Genomic DNA, 24,634 nt, shown 5'->3' with positions numbered 1-24,634 from the left:
CAAGAAAAGGTGACATCTACATAGAGAGAAGGGTGTTTGGGAGGATAAGCAGGAATAATCACTTTTTCATTTGTCTGTCTTCCTCCCACTGAGCAAAGGTAGGGCTTTGATCCCTTCCCTAAGATGAGTCCAAAACTGTAGGGTAAAGATTATACAGTTCCTCTGTTCTCTGATGTTGACTTCTGCACTATCCTGGATGTTTAGCTTTAACCTTGAATTAAATCTGAAAATTTCATTCAAGTCTAAGCCTGAAAGACTTGCATAACTGGAAAACCTGGGTGGCCAGGAAGTTGGAGCCTTGCTGGACTCTTGCTCCTCCTGGCCCATGGCCATTAGCTGGAATGAAATGGTATTTCTAAATTTTTTTTAACACAAACCGTGAAAATTTACTCAGCTTTAATTTTTGAAGCAAATGTTCTAAAGAAACACTTCCCATTGACCACCATATGAAAATCATTAATTTTAAAGTGCCTTTTTACCCTGTGATAGCCTGTCTCCTACTGCCCTCACCCCACACAAGGGCACAAATCAAGTCAATTAATAACCTGAGACAAAATAAAATATTCTAAGACTGTCTCTAGCTTTTTATTTTTAGGATGGGGTTGGAATGAAACTTGCCCCTAGAGTTTGGGAAAATTAGTTCATGATACCCAATAGCATTAAACACTTAATTGGCTTCTGGTCTAATTCTGGGTGTCTGAGACAGATTCTGTTTAATAATTTAGGCTCCATTATTTTAGGATTGAATTGCAATAACCTTTGAATATCTGGGGTATGTATTTCCTAGGAAATTCCCGTATCTTTCAGCTTCAAACATTCATTCTTGTCATATCATACGGCTCACATTTGACAGTAAATCATCATTTTCATTTGTGACATGTCCCCTGCTATTTCTCTTTTACTAGCGTAAGTGGAAATATCCAAGCACCAAGTCACACAATTTATTCCTCCTCTTAAGAAATTACTTTTATAGTGGAAAAATCATATTAATTTATGATTATAAAGAGAGTATTTGAATCATAGAGAAGTTTGCAGGAAAGAATCCAGAAGCAATTCTACTAAGCTTCTTTTTGGCCAAGAAATTAGTAACAAAGAGGATTTATTTGTAGAAAAGACTTTTGCATATTTCTAAAATCATTTAAATTGTTATGAAGCCAATTTGCATGTGAAATCACAATCTTAAAATATATATCTCCATTTTAAAGAATGTAAATGTTTATTATCTGATTTGAAATATATATATGTACACATATATATATATGCCCTTTAGTTTATATTTTGTAATATATATACATCATATGATGTAAATGGGCTCTATAGACAAATAACTGAAATGATTAATGGAATTACTCAGCAATAATATAAATGTTTACTACCATTTATTTTAATAATATTCTTCCAAAAATTCAATTTAGCCAATAAATATTTATTGTGTTACTTATGAACAGTAGATTCTATTATTGCAACTTGTGCTATAAACAAAACTGATATGGTCCCAACCTTTAGTAGGTGGGCAGCTTAATAAGACAATAAACAAGTAGTTATGAGTGTGATGGGGTGTCATAAGAGGCAAAAGTAGAATGGATAGCATTGTAGACCTACCCTGATTTGTGGGTCAGGGCTTACTGGAGAAAGAAATTTAAGCTTAGACTTGAAGAGGACCTAAGTGGAATAGTTAGAGCTATCTTAGGTGTCTCTAAAGCAAGGAGATGAGAGAGATGATTAGGGATGAGACACAAACTGGAGAGTTGAGTATGACTGGGGCATAGGGTACCAAACAGGGTGGCAAAAGATGAAGCTTTAGAAGTAGATGGGAGCCAGATGTGAAGGACCATATGGGTTGTGTCAAAGAGATTTGAGTTCATTTAAAGCCTAGGGGAGGAACTTGTTGGGTTGTAAGTAGTGGACATTTGTGATTATATTTGTGTTTTCACAAGGTATCCCTAGATAATGACATGGAGAAGGATTGGAAAAGGACAAGAGTGGAAGTGGCAGTAGACCGTGACTGTGGTCCCCACAAGGGAGGATGGTTGGCTTGGCTTGGATTGTGGCTGTGGCAGTGGGAATGCAAAAATGTGACTATTGTGAGAGGTAATTAACTATAGAAGCAATGAGTCTTGGTGATTGATTATGTGTGTGGTGGTAGCATCACTGAGAAAAAAGGAAGGAGATTCTTATCAAGTTTATGGCTTGAGAAATAGGTGGAAGGCAGTGTTCTTTAGCAAATAGTACAGAATTATTGATGGATTTCAGTGAGAATGAATTCCATTTTCTGTTATGGCATTAAATGACACAACATATAGAAGTAAGCAAATTCAAAATGTGTATCATTGTATTATAATCCCCTAAATATTCTTATGTACAATGTAGTGCTTAAGGGGTGTTACTTCTGCATAATTTATTTTGAAGGAAAGTATTCACAGAACACTTCATATAAATTAAAATCATTTTTTTGAACTTTCCAGTTAATTATGGAGTATTATGTTCTTGCAGTGAGATAAAAGGCCAACAACAAACACATAATTTTAAGCATAGTTCAAATTATTTAAATTACACGTTCCTATAAATGAATCTTGGGACTCTGTCCCACAGAGCCTTCTCCATTGTCTTTCCTGGCATATCTCCGGATCAACCTCTAGCTGGGGGAAGGAGCAGGCCTCTTCTCTCTGATCTCCCTGCTTTTTTTCTTTGAGGAGCTTACCTGTCCTCTTTCAGCATCATCATCATTTCCTCCCAGTATCATTCTCTTGTTCTATCTCTTCTTCTAAGTTAATGACCTTCCACGTACTCAGTGCCCTCACAGCCTTTCCAGCTAGAACTATTTTTGTACCGCAAAGCCCCAGCACATCCAAAGCAGAACACAGTCTCTGCTGCATTAAGATCAGTTTCCCTCCTGAGGCCTCAGACTCCTTCATGGATTCGATCTAAATCTCTTGGAGTCATTGGACTCCTTCTCTCCTTAGAGAGTTAATGAAAGTAGGTAACATGAGTCGAGCAGTTATTAAATGACACTCTGCATTCAGCATTTCACGTGCATGATCTCATTCACTTCACACACTAACACTCTACAGCTGCTGTTGTGAATAACCCTAAAACTGAGATTTGGAGTAGATACACAACAATTAGGGTCACAGTTAGTAAATAACAAAATATGAACATTAAACAATGTTGTTCAGACTCTCAAAGCACTGAGTTTATGCTTTAACCACTCTGCTAAGAGCCTTTGACCACTTAGCTGGTCAGCTATCAAGTCAGAGTAGTGTTGTTTAGATATTTCAGGTCAACTTGACCTCCCCATTTCTACTCTGATAGTCCTGGATCAGGTGTTCATACATCATACATTGAATAGCATCATAAATGTGGCAGCTTGCTTGCTGATCTGCCTTACCCAAGCCCCCTTCTCTTTACTGCCTTCAGCATATTGCTACCTGAATAATTGTTGCCAGTGATCACTTTCATTATCACTTTCTCGGCTAATTTTTTTAAATTACTGTGTCTCGGATAGACCAAACCTCATACAATCTGCTAGGTCTTGCAGCCCACTTTCTATGCATAGTCCCATCTGTGGGATTTCTTTTGCGAATTCCTCCATGCTACAACTGCCTTCTCTAGATGACACTCTGGTCACTAGCAACTGCTAGCTAGATGGGCATTAGACCCAAGGACAGACAAATCTATAGGCCAGCAGCTAGAGAGGTGAAGGGGTGAATGCTCTACCCAAGGAATGGCTTATTGAATCAACCTCCTCTCTCAGGATTTGAGTGGCCGTGTGAGAAGAGTCAGCTCAGTGGAGGTAGGAGCGGAAGCTGAGAGGAAGAGAAAAGCAGAGAATCTTGATAAAAGGATTCATCAGAGAAGGCGATTAGGTTGTTATGCGAAGGAAACACATTCACCTCTTGTCTCCTCAGAGCCCTGGAGCCGAACCACACTGGGGTATGGTGGTCTGGTTACTGTGAAGCCGAGTTGGCTATGGTTTCTGTTCTCTGATGGTCCCTGGGTTCTTTTGAGATGGTGCTATGCATTGTCTTCCTTTCCATGTTGACTCCCTAAAAACACACAACTACTCTATGTCACATGAAGGAATTGAGTAAGGCAGTGTTTTGTTTTGTTTTTTTCCCAAAAGAGCTCAACATGGGATCTTTGCTTTTCATCACATTCACTCACATAGTAATAATAACAACTACTGACAGTTGTTACGTGTATCACACATACCAGGGACTGTGCGGAATTCAAATGCATTGACTCGTTTAGTCCTCACAGTCTTTTCAGATGGGTTTTCTTAACCTTCATTAACAGGTAAAGCAATGAGTCACAGAGAGGCTCAGTAATTGATTGAAGGTCACATACTTGTTGAATGACAGTGCTGGGATTTGAGCTCTGGTCTGCATGATTCCATTACCCACATTTTTACCATATTCTGGCAGTCATTCTTTACCTGGACTACACAGTTTCCTGATGTAAAACTTTGTGTCTCACTTCTTCTTTTTTTATAAAACTGACATCCTTGCTGTCTCACTAAAAAACAATTTTATTTTATTCACTGTTTTATTTATCTATTTATTTGGATTTTGGTGGTGTGGGTGGGGGGTGGTGGCTATTGTTCCTTCCACCTAGACTATCTTTTGACCTCATATCATTAAATCCTAAAATTCCTTGAGAATTCCAGTTCAAGCCTCAATCTTTAACATTTTCTGTATCCCCCCTACTTATTTCACAGAACACACAATTTTACATGATTGAGTCTTCCATTCCATTGGTCAACATCACTTCATGTAAGTAAGTCTTTTCACCTCAGTTACTTAATTTGGTTTCTGGAGTCATGTCTTTTCTTCTGTAATTCTATGAAAACACCTTTGCAGTGTTGACCTCATGGTAGACTTCACCACACCAAATCGTTTATTTTTTGATGAAAAGAAAGTAAATATATTAAGTAATATGTATAAAATATATTTTAGATTCAGTTTTAATACTGAAAGATTTGAGAATAATGAGTAATTTCAATCATACTTAAAGTGATTTTTGTCACATTACAACTAAGTTATTACTTCTTTGTGTATCCAAAGAATGTAGGCCAATATGTCAATTTAGTTTTATTTCAACTCTAGTTTAAAAAGAAAAGATCTATCGATAGTGGACATCTTTGATACTCAGCACCTATTGTTTCCCCTCTTGGTAATAAATCCACAGTTTGATTCTGGTAAACAGTCCCTCTTTTGTTCTCACCTCCTATAATTCGGTGCAGAAATGTCTACTTTTGGCTCCTGGCTCACTGGAATTATATTGCTCTGGTCACTGGAGTTAGGAATGGACTGAGACCCAGTCAGAGGAAATTAAATTTAAGGAGACTTTTTATGGAATCATTGAAAGAAGGACATCATGCTTCTCTCTTGATCTCGTTTAGTAATGAGGAGGATATGAATCGGGAGCCATGGGAGGCCACATAGGAACCTGCGAACAAACTCAAGCAGAGGAACCAAGTCTAGATGATACTGAGTGCACTCTTGGATCAAGCTGAATGAGAACCTTAGTCTAATCTCTTCAGATACCTGAGCCAATAGGTTTCCTTTTTTTTAAAGCTTAACTTGGTCTAAGTTGAAATTTCAGTCCTGTGTAATCATAGTTCTAACTGAGCCACCTTCTTTTACCCAAAAAGGAAGGTATTAAAATTTTAATTGTCCCTCTCTTCCAAAACAAAAAGTGAAGTCCACATACTTTAATGTTTAGTTAGCCACTGTTTGCCCCCATTCTATTGTAACCAGTTATTGTACAACTTTCATTTTAAAAGGATGAAATAAGGTCTGTTAGTAGGTAAAATATACAAACAGTAAATCCTGGTGCTGCTAATTGTACGTCTTAAAGGATTTCTATTTTCTCTTATTTAAGCCAAATACATATATTCTATTTCCCCTGGTCTATATGCTTTATGTTGGTACAGGTAGGGGATATCTGCCTTAGATGATAGGAATGTTAGAGTTAGGAGTCTTGCTAATTCGCCTGAAGTGAACAGGACTGTATAGGCATGGCTCTATACATAAAAAGGTGCCCTACATATTTCTAGTCTGGCTGAATAAGTCCTCAGGGCAAACAAACCAAAATTGAACAATATACATCAGTTGAGTTTTGAAGTAGAAACTTCTTCAATTTCTTTGTTATAAAATAATTGAAAGATTTCTAGCTCAAATGTCTTGCTGTTTCATTTGGAGGTAAGCTGATACAGTCCTTCTCACACAGTATTATCGACATGCATTACACTAGAATATTTATTAGCAGTATTCAGTGAGTTGTAAATCACCAGGGAGGGCCAGGATTAGCAAGATAGTAATGTTTAACTGCATAAGATTGCCGTTAGTTTTATCTTTCAAAGTATTACAGTTTATAAAGACAGTCACATAATTTCGGTTTAAATATCCCTTAAGTCCTTATTTTATTATGATTGAATATTACTGTTAACTGGGATTTTATAAAGAAAAAAATTCCAGTTGAAAAACACCAGTTTTAGTCTGCTGGGGTTGTGATAAATACTGTATCATTCGGGAAACACTCTAGACTTTGTATCCTTATTGCAAGATTCGGACAATGGGGAGGAAACTGCATATTTGTGAGAGTGTTTTCAGCTGCAAGTAAAACAATACCAAACATAAAAGGACAAACAATAAGGACTTATGATCTAACTTAAAAACAAGTCCAGAATTGGCAGGTCTTGGGATTTAATTTCTGGCAAAGCTGTGTTATGCAGGACAAGGGTGTTTTTCCTGTCCTCCTGTCATCTATCTTTGGTGACATAGCTTTAGTTTTTAGGTGTGTCCTCTTGTGACTAAAAAATGACTGCTGGGCAAAAGGCGGACCCTCACACAACATATTCAAAGGCAGAAAGAGGTCTTTTTTTTTTTTTCTTGTGGATGTAAACCTTTTCCAGATGTCTCCAAGAGACCTACAACAAGGTCCCCTTGACCAGCACTGCTTATAAATCTGTAACCTAACTGGAAGTAAGGCCCAGGAAGTGAGAATCTGGTATTTTCACTCACAGTAGATAGAGGGCAAAGAAAATTAGTGGGAGAACCATCCATGTCTAAATTGGCAGACTACTCTGCCATGTGATTACTTGCAGAGAGGCAGAAATTTAGTAAAAACAGCTGTTGGCCAAATGAAGTAATACATTAGAATCCCAAGTTAAGTCTCTGCTGCTACAAGGCTATTGTGCTGTGATGGAAGTTTACCTTATTTAAGGGTAGAACACTTTTCAAGAGGATATAAACATAATTATGTTGTTTGGAATGATTTCATTCAGCCTTCTTATCCTGGTAGTTATTTTGCTTTTAAGCCTATAAAGGTGAATATTCAAGTAAAGGCACATACAGCAAAACAAACACAAAATTCTTAAAAATGGGCAGACTGAAACCTGTTTAAATTTATGATCTATAAATATTGAATGATCTTGGCCCGGGAGCAAGATGGCAGAGGAGTAGGAGGCCTGGATTTCATCTGGTCTTAGGAATTCAGCTGAATAGGGATCAAACCATTCTGAACACCTACAAACTCAACAGGAGATCGAAGAAGAGAGTAGCAACAACTCTCTGAATAGAGAACCGACCACCTACTGGAAGGTAGGACGTGTGGAGAAGTGACTCCGAGGCGATATTTGGGAGGATAGATGGCGGGAGAGGGGGGCCTCTGTCGGCTGCTTCTGGCAAGTGATAGAGCCGCGGAGCACAAAATCGGAACTATTAGAAGTCGGCTCCACTGAGGGACGTCACTCCAGTGGCTAAGCAGGGGGGTGGAACCCCCACGGGACAGTGTGGTCTCAGGACCCTTGGGGGTCACAGAAAAACCGGGGGTGCCTAAGTGCAGCAGAGCTCCCAGGTATTGGAGCGGAGAAGCCGGCTGCAGAGATGGAGCCGAGGCGCGGGCCCTCAGCTGGGGGTTGCCATAAACTGTGATCGGTGACAGTCGGGCCACTTCTCCTCCAGCAGGGACCCAACAAGCGGCAGATCCAGGGAGACTCCCCTTCCTCCCCGAGGAGGAGTGGCGCGGGAGCGCACCGCAGGGTTTGGAGACTCCACACGGGGTCAGGTGCCAGAGATAGAAACACTCAGGTCACAGGCCGGGTGAGCACGGAGTGCGGCCGGAGACCAGGGAGACGGGAGTGACTGCTTTTCTCTGGGGGCGCACGGAGGAGCGGGGGCCCCAAGTTCTCAGCTCCTCCGGGTGGAGATTGGGAGGCCACCCTTTTCACTCTGGTCCTCCAAAGCTGTACTGAGAGCTTGCAGGGAACAAAAGCTCCTGAGAGAAAACCCCAGCAGCTTGCTTAGCCCAGACCGACAAGGGCGGGGCAATTCTGCCTCAGGCAAAGACATTTGGGAACTACGGCAACAGGCCCCTCCCCCAGAAGATCAGCACGGACAGCCAGCAAGCCAAGACTAAGTTTACTCATCAAGGAGAATGGGAGAACTCCAGCGCTAGGGGAATACTGCACATAGAATTCATGGCTTTTTTTACCATAATTCATTAGTTTTTCAAAGTTAATTTTTTAACTTTTTTTTTAATTTTTCTTTTTCCCTTTTCAACCAACAACTTATCAATCTCTTTAAAAAAAAAACATTTTTTCTTTTTCATTTTTAGAGTCATATTTTATCCCATCATAGTAGTTACCCTTATTTTTGGCATATATATGTAAATTGTTCTCTCCTTAAAATTTTGAGATACAGTTTCTTCTAACAGATCAAAATATACCCTAAATCACTAGTGTATGGCTTTGTTCTAGTCTCCTGCCTGATCACATTCTCTCCCTTTTATTTTTCTCTCTTTTTTTAAAACTTCTTTCTTTTTTCAAACAACTTCTTACCTTGTCAATTCCTTTTATAAAATCTTTTATACTTTTCATCTTTACACTCATCTTCCATCCCTTCATTGTATCAACCCTTATTTTGTACATATATAAGTCTTTCCTCCTTTAAAATTTTAGGAGGCACTTTTTTCTAACAGACCAAAATATGTCCAAAATCTAGTGTATGGCACTGATCTATGCACTAGCCTGATCACATTTGATCATATTCTGTTTTTTTGTTGTTCTTTATGTTTTTATCTTTTTCTTTTTTTTTTTTCTCTTTCTTTTTTCTTTCTTTCCCTTTCTTATCCTCTGGTTTCAGGTTTTTTCTGATTTGTATAGAGTATATTTGCTGGGGATGTTGTTAACCTGTTAGCATTTTGTTCTCTCATTCATCTATTCTCCTCTGGACAAAATGACAAGACGAATAAAATCACCTCAGCAAAAAGAACAAGAGGTAGTACCATCAGCCAGGGACCTACTCAATACGGACATTAGTCCGATGTGGGACCTAGATTTCGGAATCATGATTTTAAAGATACTAGCTGGGCTTGAGAAACGCGTGGAAGTTATTAGAGAAACCGTTCCTGGAGAAATAAAAGAGCTAAAATCTAACCAAGTCGAAATCAAAAAGGCTATTAATGAGGTGTAATAAAAAATGGGGGCACTAACTGCTAGGATAAATGAGGCAGAAGAGAGAATCAGCGATATAGAAGACCAAATCATGGAAAATAAAGAGGCTGAGAAAAAGAGAGAGAAACAACTACAGGATCACAAGGGCAGAATTCGAGAGATAAGCGATACGATAAGACGAAACAACATTAGAATAATTGGGATCCCAGAAGAAGAAGAAAGAGAGAGAAGGGCAGAAGGTATATTGGATCAAATAATAGCAGAGAACTTCCCTAATGTGAGGAAGGAAACAGGCATCAAAATCCAGGAGGCACAGAGAACCCCTCTCAAAATCAATAAAAATAAGTCAACACCCCGACATCTAATAGTAAAACTTACAAGTCTCAGAGACAAAGAGAAAATACTGAAAGCAGCTCAGGAGAAGAGATATGTAACCTACAAGGGTAGAAACATTACATTGGCAACAGACCTATCCACAGAGACCTGGCAGGCCAGAAAGGACTGGCATGAGATCTTCAGAGCACTAAATGAGAAAAATATGCAGCCAAGAATACTATATCCAGCTAGGCTGTTATTGAAATTTGAAGGAGGGATAAAAAGCTTCCAGGACAAACAAAAACTAAAGGAATTTTCAAACACGAAACCAGCCCTCCAAGAAATATTGAAAGGGGTCCTCTAAGCAAAAAGAGAGCCTAAAAGCAGCATAGATCAGAAAGGAACACAGACACTATACAGTCACATTCACCTTACAGGCAATACAATGGCACAAAATTCATATCTTTCAATAGTTACCCTGAATGTAAATGGGCTCAATGCCCCAATCAAAAGACACAGGCTATCAGATTGGATTAAAAAACAAGACCCATCCATATGCTGTCTGCAACAGACACATTTTAGACCCAAAGACACCCCCAGATTGAAAGTGAGGGGGTGGAAAACCATTTACCATGCTAATGGACACCAAAAGAAAGCTGGGGTGGCAATCCTTATATCAGACAAATTAGATTTTAAAACAAAGACTATAAGAAGAGATGAAGAAGGACACTATATCCTACAAGTGTCTATCCAACAAGAAGATCTAACAATTGTAAATATCTATGCCCCTAACATGGGAGCAGACAATTATATAAGGAAATTATTAAAAAAAGCAAAGAAACACATTGACAACAGTACAGTAATAGTGGGAGACTTTAACACCCCCCTGACTGAAATGGACAGATCATCTAAGCAAAAGATCAACAAGGAAGTAAAGACTTTAAATGACACACTGGACCAAATGGACTTCACAGACATATTCAGAACATTCCATCCCAAAGCAACGGAATACACATTCTTCTCTAGTGCCCATGGAACATTCTCCAGAATAGATCACATCCTAGGTCACAAATCAGGTCTCAACCAGTACCAAAAGATTGGGATCATTCTCTGCATATTTTCAGACCACAATGCTTTGAAACTAGAACTCAATCACAAGAGGAAAGTTGGAAAGAACTCAAATACATGGAAGCTAAAGAGCATCCTACTAAAGAATGAATGGGTCAACCAGGAAATTAAAGAATAATTAAAAAAATTCATGGAAACCAATGAAAATGAAAACACAACTGTTCAAAATCTTTGGGATACAGCAAAGGTAGTCCTAAGAGGAAAGTATATAGCAATCCAAGCCTTTCTCAAGAAACAAGAAAGGTCTCAAATACACAACCTAACCCTACACCTAAAGGAGCTAGAGAAAAAACAGCAAATAAAGCCTTAACCCAGCAGAGAAGAGAAATAATAAAGATCAGAGCAGAAATCAATGAACTAGAAACCAAAAGAACAGTAGAACAGATCAACGAAACTAGGAGCTTGTTCTTTGAAAGAATTAACAAGATTGAAAAACCCCTGGCGAGACCTATCAAAAAGAAAAGAGAAATGATCCAAATCAACAAAATTATAAATGAAAGAGGAGAGATCACAACCAACACCAAAGGAATACAAACAATTATAAGAACATATTATGAGCAACTCTATGCAGCAAATTAGATAACCTGGAAGAAATAGGTGTATTCCTAGAGATGTATCAACTACCAAAATTGAACCAGGAAGAAATAGAAAACCTGAACAGACCTATAAGCACTAAGGAAATTGAAGCAGTCATCAAAAATCTCCCAACAAACAAAAGCCCTGGGCCAGATGGCTTCCCCGGGGAATTCTATCAGACACTTAAAGAAGAATTAATACCTATTCTCCTGAAACTGTTCCAAAAAATAGAAATGGAAGGAAAACTTCCAAACTCATTTTATGAGGCTAGCATTACCTTGATCCCAAAACCAGACAAAGACCCCATCAAAAAGGAGAATTACAGACCAATATCCTTGATGAACATGGATGCAAAAATTCTCACCTAAATACTAGCCAACAGGATCCAACAGTACATTAAAAGGAATATTCACCATGACCAAGTGGGATTTATCCCTGGGCTGCAAGGTTGGTTCAACATCCGCAAATCAATCAACGTGATACAATACATTAACAAAAGAAAGAACAAGAATCATATGATCCTCTCAATAGATGCAGAAAAAGCATTTGACAAAGTACAGCATCCTTTCTTGATCAAAACTCTTCAGAGTATAGGGATAGAGGGTACATACCTCAGTATCATAAAAGCCATATGTGAAAAACCTACAGTGAATATCATTCTCAATGGGGAAAAGCTGAGAGTTTTCCCTTAAGGTCAGGAACGCAGCAGGGATGTCCACTATCACCACTGCTATTCAACATAGTATTAGAAGTCCTAGCCACAGCAATAGACAACAACAAGAAATCAAAGGCATCCAGATCAGCAAAGAGGAAGTCAAACTCTCACTCTTTGCAGATGATATGATACTGTATGTGGAAAACCCAAAAGGCTCCACCCCAAAACTGTTAGAACTCATACAGGAATTCAGTAAAGTAGCAGGATATGAAATCAATGCACAGAAATCAGTGGCATTCCTATACACCAACAATAAGACAGAAGACAGACAAATCAAGGACTCGATCCCATTTACAATTCCACCCAAAACCTTAAGATACCAAGGAATAAATTTAACCAAAGAGGAAAAGGATCTGTACTCAGAAAACTATAAAATACTCATGAAAGAAATTGAAGAAGACACAAAGAAATGGAAAAACGTTCCATGCTCATGGATTGGAAGAACCAACATTGTGAAGATGTCAATGCTACCTAGAGCAATCTACACATTCAATGCAATCCCCATCAAAATACCATCCACTTTTTTCCAAGAAATGGAACAAATAATCCTAAAATTTGTATGGAACCAGAAGAGACCCCGAATAGCCAGAGGAATCTTGAAAAAGAAAAGCAAAGCTGGCGGCATCACAATTCCCGACTTCCCACTCTATTACAAAGCTGTCATCATTAGGACAGTATGGTACTGGCACAAAAACAGACACATAGATCAATGGAACAGAATCGAGAGCCCAGAAATGGACCCTCAACTCTATGGTCAACTCATCTTTGACAAAGCAGGAACGAATGTCCAATGGCAAAAAGACAGCCTCTTCAACAAATGGTGTTGGGAAAATTGGACAGCCACATGCAGAAGAATGAAACTGGACCATTTCCTTACACCACACACAAAAATAGACTCAAAATAGATGAAAGACCTAAACGTGAGACCGGAGTCCATCAAAATCCTAAAGGAGAACACAGGCAGCAACCTTTTTGACCTCAGCCACAGCAACTTCTTCCTAGAAACATTGCCAAAGGCAAGGGAAGCAAGGGCAAAAAGGAACTATTGGGATTTCATCAAGATAAAAAGCTTTTGCACAGCAAAAAAAAAAAACAATCCACAAAACCAAAAGACATCTGACAGAATGGGAGAAAATATTTGCAAATGACATATCAGATAAAGGGCTAGTATCCAAAATCTATAAAGAACTTATCCAACTCAACACCCAAAGAACAAATAATCCAATCAAGAAATGGGCAGAAGATATGAACAGACATTTTTCCAAAGAAGACATCCAAATGGCCAACAGACACATGAAAAAGTGCTCAACATCGCTTGGCATGAGGGAAATCCAAATCCAAATCTCAATGAGATACCACTTCACACCAATCAGAATGGCTCAGATTAACAAGTCAGGAAATGACAGATGTTGGCGGGGATGCGGAGAAAGGGGAACCCTCCTACACTATTGGTGGGAATGCAAGCTGGTGCAACCACTCTGGAAAACAGTATGGAGGTTCCTCAAACAGTTGAAAATAGAGCTACCATACGATCCAGCAATTGCACTACTGGTTATTTACCCCAAAGATACAAATGTAGGGATCCGAAGGGGTACGTGCACCCTTTATAGCATCAATGTCCACAATAGCCAAACTGTGGGCAGAGCCAAGATGTCCATTGACAGATGAATGGATAAAGAAGAAGTGGTCTATATACACAATGGAATATTATGCAGCCATCAAAAGGAATGAGATCTTGCCATTTGCAATGACATAGATGGAACTGGAGGGTGTTATGCTGAGTGAAATAAGTCAATCAGAGAAAGACATGTATCATATGACCTCACTGATATGAGGAATTCTTAATCTCAGGAAACAAACTGAATGTTACTGGAATGGTGGGCAGTGGGAGGGATGGGGTGGCTGGGTGATAGACATTGGGGAGGGTATGTGCTATGGTGAGCACTGTGAATTGTGCAAGAGTGTTGAATCACAGATCTGTACTTCTGAAACAAATAATGCAACATATGTTAAGAAAAAAGAAAAGGAAGAAGATAGCAGGAGGGGAAGAATGAAGGGGAGTAAGTCGGATGGGGAGAGGAACCAAGAGAGACGATGGACTCTGAAAAACAAACTGAGGTTTCTAGAGGGGAGGAGGGTGGGTGGATGGGTTAGCCTGGTGATGGTATTGAAGAGGGTACATTCTGCATGGAGCACTGGGTGTTATGCACAAACAATGTATCATGGAACACTACATCAAAAACTAATGATGTAATGTATGGTGATTAACATAAGAATAAAAAATTTAAAAAAATATTGAATGATCTCCTTCTCCTTTTATCTTTGTTCATTGTTGAATGGTCTGTCTGCTTCTTTTGAACATTTTAAATTCAATTAACATTTACTGAGTTCCTAACATATAGAAATCCTCATACTAAGCTCTGTAGGAACACAACTAAAATACACTTTGTTTTTGGTAAGGAATTTATCCATAAGTGAAACAGATCAATATGTAAATGAGTGTAATGCAAGATATCAGCCATGTACTAAACTTCACCTGAAGTTTAGACACTTACTATGGAATAAGCAGTTGACTCTCTGCAGAATCTGGGGATGTTTTTTGGAGGACTTATCTGTATGTGTGCCTGCTAGGATGGACAGAGAGAAACAGGATTCTTGGTATTCTAGACTGTGAGATCTAAATGAGAGGAAAGATGCATCATGGGGTTAGAAATGTTGAGCAGTTGGATGAATCGGACTGTACAGTCAGTTTGCACTAAAGCAGACAAGGGGCCTGAAAAGATACACTGAAGCTAGATTGAAAGCCAAACAAGGGAGTATGGAAGCAATAGCAAGGTACTGAATATCCCTTGCCAAAGCATGATCTCGTCTATGCTTAGAACTCTCATGCCTCTGTTTGCAGATTACTATATTAGTTGAACACGATGTTCTAGTCATCATTCTAAGAACTTCAGACATACTCATATTATTCTTATGAAAACCATATTAGTTACTTATTACTATAAGTTCATCTTATATATCAAGAAATTTGACACAGGTTAAGGAACTTGCCCAGGATCACACTCTTAACTACGACTTCCATGGATGAGAAGAAAAATACAGCTATTCCTTCTTTTATACAGATTATTTTCATATTTCTATTAGAGAAAAAGGTTATTTATCAATGTAGATATTTCTTATTTTTGAATTGCTTGTCTGGTTTACTGTAGCAAAATTTTAAGGTATACTTCAATTCCCGTAATCTGCACAGGAAGAGATCTCATAAGGAAGAATAATGTATTAATAATCATAAATCTTTTATCTAGAAGAAAAGTTAGAAGCCATTTAGAGTATTACAACATTTACAATATTTATTATTTAAAACAAAAGGGAAAAGTCTTCATAACATTCATTTAGTAGACCATGGAACACTGGAATTGAAAGGAACTGCTAGGCCAGAGTTCCAAACTGGCTACCCTCAGATGTGATTTACTTGGTCTGCATAATGATTTTTTTTCTGGTATAATTGAGTTACTTGCCATTTTCAAAAATATTAGAAAATTTAATCTAAAAATATCAATTTCCAGGATCTCATGGAAAGTGGAACATGGGGAAACAACAAACCCACATTCCTATGACACCAATCAACTAGAACTGAGTAAAGGTTGGCTAGGTCAGGTGTTACCTGGTTAGTCACAGTGTTTGAGTTTTTTGTTGCTGCGTAAAAAATCACACAAGTTTAGCAACTTAAAATAGCACCCATTTATCAGCTCACAGTTTGATAGGTCAAAAGTTTATCAGCATGGGTGCTTTCTCTGTTAAGGATCTAACACACCACAATCAGGGTGGCAGCCAGGCTGGCCTCTTGTTTGGAGGTTCTGGGGAATAATCTGCTTCCAACCTCACCCAGAGTTTTGGCAGAATTCAGTTCATTGTTGTAGGAGTATTTTCTTCCTACTCTTAGCTCCTTTACAGCAACAAAGTATCTCTCTCTTGTTGAATCCTTCTTAAGCTTTGAATCTCTATGAATTCTTCTTCTGCAACCACTTAGAGGAAATGCTCTGTTTGTATTTATTTATTTATTTATTTATTTATTTATTTATTTTAGAGAGAGCACAGGAGCAGGGGGAGGGGCAGAGGAAGAGGGAGACAAGCACACCCCCCAATGAGCCAGGAGCCCACTGGCTTGATCCCAGGACTCTGAGATCATGACCTGAGTTGAAATCAAGAGTCAGATACTTAACCAACTGAGCCACCCAGGTGCCCTGAAAATGCTCTGCTTTTAAAGGGCTAATGTGACTAGTTTAGGACCACCTGGGTAATCTCCTTATTTTAAGGTCAACTGATTAGTAACTTAATCATATCTGCTAAAAACCTGTTACCATGTAGTATAGCAAAATTATAGAAATAACACCAGGTCTGAGATTATGGGACCATCTTAGAATTCTATCACAGATAGCAATGATCTTCTTGACCATTGTATGTATAAAGATACCAAGTGTATATGAAGATGTCATGGAAACTTGTATCTTACTAGAAGGGGTAGGTAGTGATATCACTACCCTGAAACACTATGGGTAGAACAAATACATGGATACACTGTAGCTTTCAAGTTCTACCCTATATACATGCTCAAGAGAAGTGTGTACATACGTGCACTTACAAAGGTAGCAAGGACTCAAGGCAAAGGTTTTATGCTTTTATTGTGTATCTTGTAGAAGATCAGTGGTCAGTCTCCTTTCCTGAACCTTGCAATTGTTTATGGAAACTATCCACACTACCTTCTTTTGAACATTTTGAACATTTCTAAGGTCTTTTCCTTATGGCTTATTGTATTTGCCTGACCTACATTAAAGAAGAGCTTTAGTAAAATCCCATGAATGGAATTTGAGACAACATCGTCATGTAACAAATTTCTTTTTTTATTTTTTAGAAAGCAGATGGAATACATGGACTCTGAGTGTTGTCCATAATTCTATGTATTTCAAAGTCTGTGTGCTCTTTCCTCAAGATAGACTACATATTTATATGAGAGAGGAGAATATATAACATCTGCAAGTTCTTCACAGAGTCCTTTTGTCTAGGAATTATGCTTGGTTGTTTGCTTTTTTCCCTCCTAGAAAATTAAGAAACATGTCCTTTTGTGTCTCAAATAAAGGCAGACATAAAATGTGATTAGATGCCCCTCATAAACCATTTATAATTTCTGTTCTGGCAGAAATCAGACTAGAGGTCAGAACATCTGCTGTCCTCCATTGCCAGAAAGGTCATCCTGGCAGTGTTTTTTGGGGGGGTGGGCCTCAGACAATATCCCCATGTGTTTCTAACCCCCAAACAAGGTACATACTTGGGGCCCAGGGCAGCTGTGAGCATTGGTGAATATCACTTAGGGTGAGGGCTTTCAGCAGAGAGGAGTATCAGCATGTCACGTGTAAAGGAATAAGAGGGGAGGGAAACCATGCACCTGGCCCCTGTCCTTTGATATTCTAGAAGATCTGCCTTATTGTGATTAAAAGAATCCTACTGTAATCCTGTGAAGAGAATATAAATAGCCTTAAATTTGGCCCTCTTTTTGCTTTCACCTAGTGCACAACTTCAACTCTATAGTTGTTTCATAGGAAGAAAGACATTGCTTACGTTTTATTTCTATTTAAACACTAATGGCCTTTTTTCATTCCTACAGTTTTTCCCATTCAGTTTGGCAGTTTTTTTGTTGAGATTGTGACATATAATTATACACATTATCATTGCTTTTTATCCTTTCATAGTCATCAGGGCTGTTAACAAATGCTGTGTTTAGGGTTTATTTTTTGTTCCCCTCCTTCTGGGCACATGGTAGGATCTCACTTTCCCATCAATAGATGCCTCACTGTGTTCTCTTTTCTTCTGCTTTGCCATCTGGCAATGGCTGCTCCATCAGCCTGGGCCATAGACTAAGGAATGCAATTATGTAGAGCAGAAGCCTAGCCAACTTACAGTGGATGTATAGCATAAGTAATATACTTGTGCTGAGATTTTTGAGCTTGTTTATTATTGTAGCATAACCCAGACTATCCTGACTTATACATGGTCAGGGCAGTTTTAAGTGTCTCTGGTTTGTCAAAACCATTCTGTGATTTCAGTAGTCTTTACTAATATAGACAATTTGTATGAAATGAACAGAGGCTTAAAATGTTCAAATATTAGAAGGCTTTTCCTCTTCAATTATATTATTATGCCAAGTATTACAAAAGTAACTTTAAATTTCTCCAATTTTTTTTCAATCTAGGTACAAAATTTTATGTTTAGTAAAATAATTTTCTACTTTATGAACATCTTTTATGAGCTGATTGTTTTGTGGGAGGCATACCTGACAGTCTCCTCACCTTTTACAAACTTCTAAGACATAATAAATTCACATACTTAAATTTTAGGTATGTTTTGTTGACCACATAACACATATAGCATGCACACATATTCTGCTTGCTCAAGTGTAACAAGTGGACACCTGAATTTGAATTGCTCTTGGCATTTTTTTTATCCCCCAGTATAAAACATATTCATAAGCTGAAAACTCTTTAAGTTCATTAATGTTTTCATGTAATACCTTTTTTTTGGTAATTTTGAAAATGGTACACAATAGTTCTCAGAAGGGCTGTAAAATAAAACTTGAAGTTGGAGTACTAGTAGGATTGATTGATTGTGATTACTCTTCATTTTAGATAGACAACGTACTGTGGGGTTTTATAGATCAGACTAGAATACAGATAGAGAAATTTGAATGTCTAAAAGGCTTAGTTTTCCCATGACACTTTGGAAAAGTTTATGAAAGCCAGGAGAAGGCTGCTGCCTGCCTTTCAAGAGGCTTCATAAAGAACAGATATCATATTGGTGAATTAATCAGAGTCCTTGAAACTGGTGAATAAACCCTGAATGTCAGTTGTTTTGTTTATAATAAGCAAAGTAACTGTTGTATGGACCACAATATTGATGATAGAAAAACCAACTCATTCTGGGAAGCCAAAATATAAAGTGGATTTGTTTGTGATCATAGAATTAGAACAGGGACAGTTAGTTAATGACTTAAATGTGTAATGGTTTAAAGCTAATTCCAATTCATTTATTTACACAGTGATAGGAATATTCTTGACAATCTTCCTTGCATACTCCAATGCAGTTGATAAATGTAATTTTTACTTTGGATGTTTACTTTCATGGTTCTCATTTTCTATAGCAACTCCATTTTGACTGACATTCATTTTTTTTAATATGGTCACAACTTCAATTTGATTATAATTAGATTTATACACCTGAAAGAATTTCTGTTTCTTAATGTGACATTGCTTATCTCTGCTGATCTCCCTTGAGTGGATTTGTTAGTGGGGCTTCACAGTATAATCTATTTCTCTTATTTCCAAATTCTTCTGACTTGTCTCATTTAAACATCTACTTACTGACAAAAGGATATTGCTTGGTTAATAAAGACAATGTTCATATATTCAATTTTTTGATAGCATGTTGCCTTATAAATATAAGCAAATCTCTACTAGTCCTGCAAAACATTTGCCATTTATAAAAATTCATCCCTTTGTGAATATTTGTTTTAAGTTTCTTTCATTTTTCTTTTTCACAGTTTCCATTTAGCACAGATGTTCTGTAAAGAATTATAAGAGTTCCTGGAATTCTTGCAAAGAAGATGTTGTTGAGGTCTACATTATCTAAACTCGTTGATTGCTGAAAATATAATCATCAACTTAATCAGTAAATTTCATTAAAAACCATACAGATGAAACAATTTGACTAACTCTCCTTTGAGCTACAGAAGAAAAAGAACATCTATTAGAAAAATAACCAGCAATCATGAATAGAGTATCTTGTTTTAAATCTAGTCTTTTTATAAGGTTGTCTCTGTTTCTAAATTGTAGTTATTCACTCTGGGAAAATCTGTAGTTTGATTTTAAATGAACACACAGATTACTTGAAGTATGATATAAACTTTTGGAATGTAACAATGCAGTATTTGCTCTTAAAATTGTTCCTTCCAGCTAAAGGAAGAGAACAAACAGTGGTTTCCCCATATTCTTGGGATAGTTTATCTTGCAAAAACTGTGGTACAATCCTACACTTATTATCTTTGTCATTCTGATATGATTATTCAACTTCTTATATATCCTGAGGTGACAAAGGAATTCTTAGAGATCATACTCTGCTTCATACAACACTTCCATTTTCTTTAAACTAAACATTAGGCAAATTCTCTTACTGGTTTTAGCTTAAGAGGAGTATGTCTAAAGGATCTCATTTTTGCAAGGAATTAGAAGGTCAGAACAATAAATCAAATAAGTCTTAAAGTTAAACATAATGCCTAGGACTCTTCCAGCAATGTAAAAAGGTAACTTTGTCCAGCTGTTGTGATAGGTTGATTTGAATAATCTTAAAAAATTGATACTTCACCAAATAGAATAATGCATACATTGGAGATTCAGCATTCAAGAGCAATAGCCTTCATGAGCTCACTCAACATACATTTACTGAGTTTTTCCACTGTGTAAAGGCCAGAGAGGCACAAGGGGGACTACAGAACTATATGTACTGCAGTGTATTGCAGGTTGCCCTAGGCAAGGAGCACAGATTCTACAGAAATTAGAGGAACAGAAATAAACATGACAATTTAATTGCACCATAAGTCAAAAAGATAAAACAAATATCATATTTATACCTGTCATTTACTAAAAATGAGAGGTACAAATAATAAAAGATATACAAGATCATAGAAGTAAAGACACATTTTGAAGAATGTGAGCTTAGGTAAAAGTCATAGGCCAGCAGTTGTGACCACCATTATTTTTAAAAAAGATTGATTGATTGATTGATTGATTTTTAGAGAGAAAGAGAGCAGGGGGTGGGGGAAGTGGCAGAGGGAGAGAATCTTTCAAGCAGACTCTCTGCTGAGGGAGGAGCCCAACCACATAGGGGCTCGATCCCACAACCCATGAATGACATCATGGCCTGAGCCGAAAACAAGAGTCTGACACTTAACTGACTGAGCCATGCAGGCACCCCTGTGGCCATCATTATTAAGTGGCATCATAACACCAGAACCTGCCTCTGCCCTAGTACCACCACAAAACTTCTCTAAGCAGAGCTCCTTCAGTCAGAAAAGTCATATCTCTTCTGTAAGTAATAGGAAAGCTTATTTCTTCCTGGTACATGTAATGATCCTTCCAAGTTGGGAAGTAACAACTTGTTCTCTTATTTTACAGTAAAAAAGACACTTTAGAAGATTGTAATTTTGAGAACATCGAATGAGGTATGTGTTTTGTCCATTTGTTTAAAGAACCATTATTTCAGGAAGTAAAGAGTTTAGTATGTATATTTTTCTTGGGTCACTCTTAAAAATTTCTGGTTGACAGAAAAGAGATGCCTGACAAGTTCTGTTTTGACAAAAATTAGGTGGTAACAGAACAGAGGGGAAAACTGATACATAAGATGTTCGTTATGTTGAAACATATGAAATTACCTAAACAGACCATATTTAACCGCAAATATGGCAATTTAAAATTGAATTAAATAGAACTCCTTGTGTTTCAGTTTTGGTTGAAGCCCCCAAGGCCAGGAATAGTGCAGTAGATGTTAAGTATCCCACAAGTTTCAAAGAAAGGTGCCAAACCTTTTTAAACAAGATGTGCTATAAAAGATAGTTAAATTGATTTCTGTCACCTAGTGATGACTCACCTCCAACCGTAAAAGCACAGAGGTACAAAATGGATGAGGGAAATTTTCTTTAGAGATACTATGGGCCTACTGTGAGTTCTCCCTTCTGTTGTGGGGGTAGATTCCTTTCACATCTTCATATCAAGTAGGAAGAGTCTTAGAGGGAACCCCTTATCCACCCATCTGGGAGGGAGCCCGAGTGGGGCCATTTTGAAAGGAAATCCATTCAAAATAATCCTGGGGTGACATGGCCCAGTAAGGGCCTCTCTGTGGGTTCTGAGGCTGAGCATGGTGCAGGCACCCTGTGCATTACTGGTATTATAGTAGGAGGTGGTAGAGAGGGAATCTCAAAGACTCCCACAAAGGCAATGAGTGAAAAATTCAGCTTGGCACATATGCAAGTCTCATAGGACAGGGACATTATTTCACAGGTTGCTCAATACTGCCTTTTCTCTTCAACCTCCTCTCACCTGGGATCCTACCCCAGAGAGGTTATATGCTTGAGTGTCTTGCTTCTGATGCACTGCAAAAGCACAATGATTATGACAGCACAATATGCATCAATAATTGACTTTCCAAATAATTCTTATAGTTTTCTCTAGACACAGAATTTTTTCTATCTAGAATATTGAGGGTACATACACTCAAACACACACATGCACGCACATGCACACACACACGGTTTTTAAATTTCAAACAGGATTTTGCCCCTGGCATATATAGGAGCTGTCTTCACATAGAAGCAGGTGTTACTACAAGGCATGAATTGGATAGCCTCACCATGGGTTTTTTTTTTTCCCCCCACTATCTCTTGTTTTTGCTCTTGCTTTCATTTTTGTGCTCTTTCTCTCTCTCTCTTTCTCACTGTTGCTCTTTAATTTTTTTTTTTTTTATTTGTTTAGTGAACCCTGCCTATGGTAGGTTTAAGTTTCCAGCCGTTGGATGGGCCTGCTCACTCCTCTGTCCAGGCTGTTAGATTTCTAACACATGTTCCAGCCTTGCTTGCATTTGCTCCCCCTTCACCTTTCCCTGGGAATTCCTATCCTCACACTAAAGACTGCCCCTCCCCCTACTTCATTATCTTCTGAGAGAAGAGTTGTTATCTTTTCAGAAAGCTTTGCTTTGGCCAGGCTTATGTAAAACAAAAAGTACTCAGTTGAGGTGACCTTTTGGCCCAAGGAATGTCTGGTAGATGTAAAAGAAAAGTTACGTTTACAAGGCTTCTGAATGTATGTGTATTCCATAATGATACCGTTCCACATGAGGAACATAAAATATTTTCATCTGTTGAGATCTGACAGTGATACCTCATCTGAGCTCTTTGACCTTCACTTCTGATTTATTTATCCACGTGACTGAGTCTGCACATTCCGTTGAGTTTCATCTCTCCTGTGATTCTCAGTTGTCATGACTGCGGTATGTCTGAAAATCGTCTATGCTGAAGTCCACTAAAAATAGACGTAGAACACACACACACTCAACAGCTCAACAAATTGCATAGAAATTCTGGAGAATATGGTTTCATGGCTAGACACCCAGCTTATTGATGGGAAAAAGGCAGGGGCACAAACAACTACCTTTATGAATAAAATGACCTTAACAGGAGCCATCTTTGAGGTGTCACTTCCCAATTTTTCTTATACAACACCTATGGAAAATGATAACATTGTCATTGTCTACTCAAGTTCCTGGAAGAGGCTGCTCCTGAGACATCTGTGCCTCAGCATATCTGTACCCCATTCTTAGCGCTCAGGTTTAGAGCGCCTGCTTCAGGGATTATTGCCAGGACTGGCTGCACTTAAGGTTTTTATAAGTGTTTGGGAAGATGAAGTGCCCAGTAAAATCTTCAAGTTCACAGTTGACACTAAGCTTCTCTGGGTAATTAAATGTCAGGCTGATAAGGATAAACTGCAGAAAAATCTTTCCTGCTCGTGTGTGAGGTCAGGACATGAAGATGAACATCACCAGGGATGTGTGAATGTTGTAGAATAAGAAAAAAATAATATAAATCATATTATATGATGATGACTTTGACCATCAGTGACGACACAGGAGAAAGATTCCAGTGTTTTTATTTTCTCTTTCTGGAAACTTCCACTTGAAGTCTAAGGTGACAAATACAGTTACTATAATTCTATGAATTGTTAGGCTATTGCAGAGGACACAGAAACCTCAGTAGCAATTCAAACACTTTCATGTATGTTCTTCTGTTTAATCCTCAAAACAATCCAGTGTGATAACTTTTAATACATTTTGCAAGTGAGGAAATGGGGAGTCAGTGACATCAGGGCTTCCACAACTAGTTCTGGATGCTGTTTCTAAAGAAAATGAAAGTGAAAAATGTTCAGAAATAGACATTTCAAGTAAGGATTGGGAATCTGAAAGAATGGAGGAAGAAAGAGATTTCTTTTTTTTTGTTTTAAGATTTTATTTGTTTATTTGACAGAGAGCAGCACAGCAAGAGAAGGAACACAAGCAGGGGGAGTGGGAGAGGGAGAAGCAGGCTTCCCCCCAAGCAGGGAGCCTGATGCGGGGCTCAATCCCAGGACCCTGGGACCACGACCTGAGCCAAAGGCAGATGCTTACCCGAATGAGCCACCCAGTGCCCCTATAAAAGAGATTCCTGTAAGAAGATATATTTTAAAAAGAAGGAATCTTTCATCTAGAAAAATTACTGGAATACTGAATGTAATATGGCTCTTGAGTGAAGTTCTAGAATTTAGGATTTAATTAAAAAAACTGTATGATGCTTAAAATGGTGTGTTAGTTTC

Source organism: Eumetopias jubatus, unplaced genomic scaffold (assembly GCF_037043125.1).
Source record: "Eumetopias jubatus isolate StellerSeaLion01/CBP00866 unplaced genomic scaffold, mEumJub1_p1.0 scaffold_1, whole genome shotgun sequence".
Lineage (NCBI taxonomy): Eukaryota > Metazoa > Chordata > Mammalia > Carnivora > Otariidae > Eumetopias > Eumetopias jubatus.
The sequence above is the reverse complement of the archived record's forward strand: the minus strand, read 5'-3'. Positions refer to the sequence as shown.